Source organism: Phalangium opilio, unplaced genomic scaffold (assembly GCF_054372755.1).
Source record: "Phalangium opilio isolate 3A_F unplaced genomic scaffold, DU_Popi_V2 ptg000039l_1, whole genome shotgun sequence".
NCBI classification, from domain to species: Eukaryota; Metazoa; Arthropoda; class Arachnida; order Opiliones; family Phalangiidae; genus Phalangium; species Phalangium opilio.
In genome coordinates this window covers 3,290,659-3,298,662 of record NW_028324162.1, presented here as the reverse complement: position 1 = coordinate 3,298,662, position 8,004 = coordinate 3,290,659, and the positions used below count along the sequence as shown (strand labels likewise).

Sequence of the window (8,004 nt, the reverse complement as noted above, 5' to 3'; positions counted from 1 at the left end):
TATAATATTCTTTAGAACTCCATATAAAATTCGATAGAACTCCTCCTAATATTCTTTAGAACTCCATCCTATTTTTCTCAAAACGATATCTAATATTCTTTAGAAATTCATCCGATATTCTATAAAACTCTCTACGATATTCCTTTGAACTCCCTTGATTTTTCTCAGAACTCCCTCCAAGTTTCCTTAACTCTCCCTCTAATATTCTATAGAACGTCCTTTAATTATCTATAGAACTACCTATTTCTATTCTACAGAACGTCCTCTAATATTCCTTAGAACTACCCCCGATGTACCTCAAAACTTTCACCGATATGCCTCAAAACTCCCTCAGATATATGATATTCCTCAAAACTCACTCCCATATGTCATAAAACTCCCTCCAACATGCCTCAAAACTACCGCCGATTTTCCTCAAAACTCCCTACAATATTCCCGAGGGGATAGCCACTTACGAAATATGGTGTACAAGCCTTAGAAATATATTTCAATATTTCGAGAAATTTCGTAATATTGAGAAATTTCGGAAATATTGAGAAATGTCGAGAAAATTCGGAAATATTGAGAAATATCGAGAAATATTGAGAAATATCGAGAAATATCGGGAAATTTCGGAAATATTGCGAAATATTGGGAAATTTCGGAAATATTGAGAAATATCGAGAAATATCGGGAAATTTCGGAAATATTGCGAAATATTGGGAAATTTCGGAAATATTGCGAAATATCGGGAAATTTCGGAAATATTGAGAAATATCGGGAAATTTCGGAAATATTGAGAAATATCGGGAAATTTCGGAAATATTGAGAAATATCGGGAAATTTCGGAAATATTGAGAAATATCGGGAAATTTCGGAAATATTGAGAAATATCGGGAAATTTCGGAAATATTGAGAAATATCGGAAATATCGGAAATATTGTGAAATATCGGGAAATATCGGAAAGATTGAGAAATATCGGAAATATTGGGAAATTTCGGAAATATTGAGAAATATTGGTAAATATCGGGAAATTTCGGAAATATTGGGAAATATTTGAAATCTGTGGAAAAATTGGCAAATATCGGAAATATTGGGAAATAGTGAAAAATATCTGAAATCTGTGGAAATATTAGAAATATTCGGAAATAATACGAACTAATGGAAATCTCTATAAATAACTGAAATGACGTCAGTCAGAGAGCCGTTTCATCAGCCAATGAAATAACATCGAAGGGGAAATACTCGGATTGAGGCAACCTACATAGCGCTTTTCTCTTTACGAACCTTGGGTTATGCGCAGCTCTGCACCGCGCTGAAGTAGTAGAGGGCGGTAAGGGTACAGGCAAACTCAAACAAGAACTAAAACCGTGATATTTTCGGGAAAATTGTGGCGTGATTTCTGCTGTTTGGTTGTTAGCAAGCATAGCAGTGACAGCTTTGAGGAACAAGGGTCAAGCTAGTACACCTTTTTAGGCTTCGTTTAAGCGCGTACAAGGGATTTAATTCAATGGATCGAGATAGAGTTAACGATGATTCTAATGGTCAAGGTATGCAGGACGATAAATTGGAAAAAGAAAAATATACTGTAAGTACAGACTGTTAAAAAAGTCTTTGCGCGTTGCAGTTTTCGCACATATTTTACTATATTTCAAAAACTATTCAAGCTAGCGCTCTGGAATAAAGTGCGTTATAAAAGTTTTGCATTTCTCTTTCATATTTTACCCGTTTCACAGTTGTCCTTTGCATACTTACACCGGAAACCGGAAATCTCAAAATTATCAACTTTGAAAATATTGGATTCTCGTGGATATAAATGCGATTTTCGGATTCCTTGGGGTCGATTCATATTTGAAAAGTTTTCACCAAATTCAATTCGGATGAATAGGTCACGAGTAATCAGCTTTTATTCAAAATCTGGCAACTTCGATTTAAATGGCGATAATTCACAATCGAGTATCGAATCTTTGTCGTAATAATGCTTGTTAGATGTTATGGCACTTTATGCATATATATATGATTGGTCTTGTGGCGCGATACTTTGAAACAATTCAGACGATCGTTAAAGGGATGGTGAAGTGGAAAATTAAGTAATTTTTTATTGATTCTTACATAAGACCAATCTGCATAGTGAATTATCAGGAAATAACACCGAACGATTTTTATATGTCAATTAGTTTGAAATTTCCTGAATTATTTTAAATAAGGATCTCCGACCAATCGCGTAGAGCCCTGTCCTTTTATAAACAATTTTCTCGTGGCACGTTCCGCGTTGAATCAATTTATCGCGAGATTTGAAAATATTTGCGTGATGTGACAATTGTGGCGCGAGACATGGAGCGTGCCACGAGAATTTTGTGAACAAAAAGGCACGGCGTTACGCGATTGGTCGGAGGTCCTTATTTAAAATTATTCATAAAATCTTAGCCTAATTTGAATATTAAAATCAATGGGAGGTATTTCCTAAATTTTTCATTATGCAGACTGGTCTTATAAGAACCGATAAAAAATCACTATAATTTCCACTTCCCCCTCCCTTTAAGAGAAAACTCGCGTCTTTTGAAGAGGAGAAGCGGTTTGAAAATATTGTTATTTGGGCCATGATATCATAATATTTAGAACTCATATTAATTACGTCTAGGTCTTCAGCCCGACTCATTGAAGCCTAGTGAAAATCTCATTCATGAAGGTTGGCTACGCGATTGAGCTTCGCTAAACGGAGCCTGGGGTTGCCTATAGCCTCCCGCGGATAGAGCAAATGTCAGGCCATTGAAAGATTTTATTTTAGAAGTAGGAATAGGACAGAGTCATCTAGGCGCGCATCAAAGTCCCGGACCCCCTTCCTCGGGACGGTGGGATATGAAAGAAGAGGCGGCTCATAACGACAGAGGAAAAAAGGAATTACGTATTTGTCGCCGTCCCAGTCAGTAACGTCATAAAAACCTAGTTTAAATGAGCCAATCTGAAATTTTAAACTTCTAATTACGTGTTGGAGGTAGGAGCTGTATACTGGGCTATGAGTCGGACTGAATTAAACACTAACCGTTCTCTATTCCTACTTCTAAAATTAAATATATCTCTGGTGAGGCTTAATAATAAAGCCGACCGCAACCAAAGCATGGGAAAGGCGTATTTCAAAACTGACGTTCAAAGCTACCGATGGAAAAGCCTAAAAACTAAATGAAAAAATGAAAGCCGGTAACAATTATCACAACTAAAAATAACATCTAACAGCTAAACCGAGCCCGAACGGTAAAAACTTGAAGTTGCTCTCTGCGCTGCTGGTCTGCTACTCCTTTTGTTTATTTTCTATGGCAAAAACACTATTTTTGGGCATCGAGGGGTAGTGAAAAAAAACATCAATGCAGTTACTTGCTCGATCATTTATATATATATATATTACTTCGGGCGTGATAAATGCAGTTATGGAGTAATGGGGATATTAGGGAATTTTGTGTTTTAAGACTTTTATTATGAGGGAAAGAAGACATGCCTTTTTTGAAGAATTTTTCGAAAACTTTTATTATCTTTATTAATAATTAGTTAAAAGCTGACAAATATTAATAAAATTTGGAGGAAAATTCTCCTTTTGTTTATTTTCTATGGCAAAAACACTATCTTATGGAGGTATTGGGATATTAGGGAATTTTGTGTTTTAAAAAATTTATTGTGATGGAAAGAAAACAAGCCTGTTTAAAGCTATTTCGAATAACTTTTAATTTCTTTAAAAGTTGAAAAATATCTATAAAATTAAGTGGACGAAAATTTTCAAATAATAAGACTTCCTTCGTGTTTCAAATTGAAGAATGTTCGTGTGCTTTATTGAACTATTTTTTACAAACAAGGCAGTCACTTTCAGTTTTAATTGTAGCTTGATTTTTTATTGGACCTCCCCTAGCCTTTAAAGGGAGGATGAAGAGGAAAATAAAGTGATTTTTTTTATCGATTCTTCTTCTAATTTTAAGTCCATTTTGCATAGTGAAACTTCCTGGAAATAAAGTCTCCGAATGATTTTAAAATTCAAATTATTCTCAGATTTTATAGATAATTTGAAATAAGCAAGTCTGACCAATCGCTTAACACCCTGCTATCCTGTTAACAAAATTTCCGTTGCCCGCTCTATATCACGCACCACGATTGTCACATCGTGAGAAACCTTTATTAAATCTCGCGATAAATTCCATTGGGCATGGAGCGTTCCACGAGAATTTTGTCAACAGGAAGGCAGGGCGTTACGCGATCGGTCGGAGGTTATTACTTTAAATTATCCATAAAATCTAAACCGAATTTGAATTTTAAAATCATTCTGAGATATTTCCTGGATGTTTCACTATGCAGAATAGTCTCATAATTAGTAGAAGAATCGATAAAAACACATTTTGTCACTTCACCCTCCCTTTAAAAACATTCTTAGTCTTATTCTTAAAGACAGACATAAAGTCTAATGAAATTAGGAGGTAAAGAATTGTAATATTCAACAGATGCGCCCGGTTCGCTGGTATTCTTTTCTGCGTAAGATTAACCAGCTCTAATCGTGACCGGTATTAATATAATTAATAAGCTAACAATTATTCTTATCTAACATAAAAAATAGTTTTAGTGTATGGTTTCAGGCTCTGAAGGACAATTGGCCAGTCCATGCGTCCCGACTCGTTGCAAGATTTCGGGCGAACGAAGGAAGTGACGCTTTTCACGGGGCCGCTCTTTCGCCCGACTTGAGCCCTATTTAGTGTTTATGTCTCTCATTAAATAAAAGAAGTGTTTAAGGGCAAGGGGAGGTTAAGTAAAATATTAAGCAACAGTTGAAACTGAAAGTGACAGTCTTGTTTGTAATAAATAGTTCAATAAAGCAAACGAACTATCTTTAATTTAAAACTCGAAGGAAGTCTTGTAATTTGAAACTCGTAGGAAGTATTGTTATTTGAAAATTTTCCTCCAAATTTTATTAATATTTGTCAGCTTTTAACTAATTATTAATAAAGATAATAAAAGTTTTCGAAAAATTCTTCAAAAAAGGCATGTCTTCTTTCCCTCATAATAAAAGTCTTAAAACACAAAATTCCCTAATATCCCCATTACTCCATAACTGCATTTATCACGCCCGAAGTAATATATTTATATAAATGATCGAGCAAGTAACTGCATTGATGTTTTTTTTCACTACCCCTCGATGCCCAAAAATAGTGTTTTTGCCATAGAAAATAAACAAAAGGAGTAGCAGACCAGCAGCGCAGAGAGCAACTTCAAGTTTTTACCGTTCGGGCTCGGTTTAGCTGTTAGATGTTATTTTTAGTTGTGATAATTGTTACCGGCTTTCATTTTTTCATTTAGTTTTTAGGCTTTTCCATCGGTAGCTTTGAACGTCAGTTTTGAAATACGCCTTTCCCATGCTTTGGTTGCGGTCGGCTTTATTATTAAGCCTCACCAGAGATATATTTAATTTTAGAAGTAGGAATAGAGAACGGTTAGTGTTTAATTCAGTCCGACTCATAGCCCAGTATAGAGCCCCTCCTTCCAACACGTAATAAAAAGTTTAAAATTTCAGATTGGCTCACTTAAACTAGGTTTTTATGACGTTACTGACTGGGGCGGCAAAAATACGTAATTCCTTTTTTCCTCTGTCGTTATGAGCCGCCTCTTCTTTCATATCCCACCGTCCCGAGGAAGGGGGTCCGGGACTTTGATGCGCGCCTAGATGACTCTGTCCTATTCCTACTTCTAAAATAAAATCTTTCAATGGCCTGACATTTGCTCTATCCGCGGGAGGCTATAGGCAACCCCAGGCTCCGTTTAGCGAAGCTCAATCGCGTAGCCAACCTTCATGAATGAGATTTTCACTAGGCTTCAATGAGTCGGGCTGAAGACCTAGACGTAATTAATATGAGTTCTAAATATTATGATATCATGGCCCAAATAACAATATTTTCAAACCGCTTCTCCTCTTCAAAAGACGCGAGTTTTCTCTTAAAGGGAGGGGGAAGTGGAAATTATAGTGATTTTTTATCGGTTCTTATAAGACCAGTCTGCATAATGAAAAATTTAGGAAATACCTCCCATTGATTTTAATATTCAAATTAGGCTAAGATTTTATGAATAATTTTAAATAAGGACCTCCGACCAATCGCGTAACGCCGTGCCTTTTTGTTCACAAAATTCTCGTGGCACGCTCCATGTCTCGCGCCACAATTGTCACATCACGCAAATATTTTCAAATCTCGCGATAAATTGATTCAACGCGGAACGTGCCACGAGAAAATTGTTTATAAAAGGACAGGGCTCTACGCGATTGGTCGGAGATCCTTATTTAAAATAATTCAGGAAATTTCAAACTAATTGACATATAAAAATCGTTCGGTGTTATTTCCTGATAATTCACTATGCAGATTGGTCTTATGTAAGAATCAATAAAAAATTACTTAATTTTCCACTTCACCATCCCTTTAACGATCGTCTGAATTGTTTCAAAGTATCGCGCCACAAGACCAATCATATATATATGCATAAAGTGCCATAACATCTAACAAGCATTATTACGACAAAGATTCGATACTCGATTGTGAATTATCGCCATTTAAATCGAAGTTGCCAGATTTTGAATAAAAGCTGATTACTCGTGACCTATTCATCCGAATTGAATTTGGTGAAAACTTTTCAAATATGAATCGACCCCAAGGAATCCGAAAATCGCATTTATATCCACGAGAATCCAATATTTTCAAAGTTGATAATTTTGAGATTTCCGGTTTCCGGTGTAAGTATGCAAAGGACAACTGTGAAACGGGTAAAATATGAAAGAGAAATGCAAAACTTTTATAACGCACTTTATTCCAGAGCGCTAGCTTGAATAGTTTTTGAAATATAGTAAAATATGTGCGAAAACTGCAACGCGCAAAGACTTTTTTAACAGTCTGTACTAATGTTTTTTGGGAAATATATGGAACCTGCACACTTCAGGCCTGTACAGACGATCCACGTTTTTCACAGATAAATATGTGTTAAAGATTTGAACACATTTTAGTGTTCAAAAATAAAATTTTGGCTACTTGATATGTTTAAGTGAGGAAAAGTGTAATTTATTTGGTGTTCAACTTACAATTTTTCCAAATACAAAGAAAAATTAGAACTGTTGAACATTAAATCTTAACACTTTCACAATGAACGCGTTCAAAATTGAGGAACAGAGAATGATGCGATCATTTGTTTTCTTGTTCTGTAATCATGCAGTTGAAGGCATACATCAAGAAATGTTGTTAAATTTTAGGATTAGCTTAGTTGTATTTCACACATAGACACGGTTTTTCCATGGATAATGAATGCGCATGAGGAAATTTGGTTTCTTGCAATAGGATAGTCAACTCCCTAGCTCCGACAGGAGCTTATTCAATATGTACTCTGTTCCAGCTTCGGTTGTCAGCATGCTCAAAGCTAGATATCTATGTAACGTAGCTTTGTGCGTGCTGACGACCGGAGCTGGAACAGAGTATATATCGAATAAGGTCTCTCCGGGGATATGAAATTGCCTATCCTATAGCGTGAAAACAGATTTCCTAGCGCATTCTTTATTTCCACATTATGAACTATTGTTGAATAGAGATATGGAACCCAGCGTCTTGATATTTATATTCTTCCCATAATTTTAGAAATACTCCTCCAACGATGAGATTTGGAACATAATTGAAACTGAAGCAGGCATAGATTTGCCCGATTACTTGAAAAACCTACTTCACCTAATGATGAAGATTTGCAGGCCATAGAAGACTTCGCTCTGAACGAAGTCCAAGATTTTTTGGGAGAGAGCTATGATAAAAAAGCCTACTACGGGCCATACTTTAAAAATCCATCTAATTTCAAATTAATACGTGGACATAAAAAGCTTCTGAAATTAATTCAAGAGTTTTTAGAGCGAAAACCAGTAGACTACTTTGCAAAAATTAAACTTTTTTCTGATAAGCAAGGAGCACCTCATTCTGTAAATCTTAACAAGTTCACCAAGAACGAAAACCGAAAGTCATCAGTTCAAAAAC

The 8,004-nt window shown here is 35.7% G+C and overlaps 1 long non-coding RNA gene across 1 annotated transcript; it reads left to right on the top strand.

Moving 5' to 3' along the window:
* The first annotated feature begins 654 nt into the window (after nucleotides 1-654).
* On the top strand, nucleotides 655-7,734 carry LOC149681277 (uncharacterized). Its single transcript, XR_016365555.1, has 2 exons — nucleotides 655-1,568; nucleotides 7,621-7,734. It is a non-coding gene; the product is annotated as an uncharacterized LOC149681277 (long non-coding RNA).
* The last annotated feature ends 270 nt before the right edge of the window (nucleotides 7,735-8,004 follow it).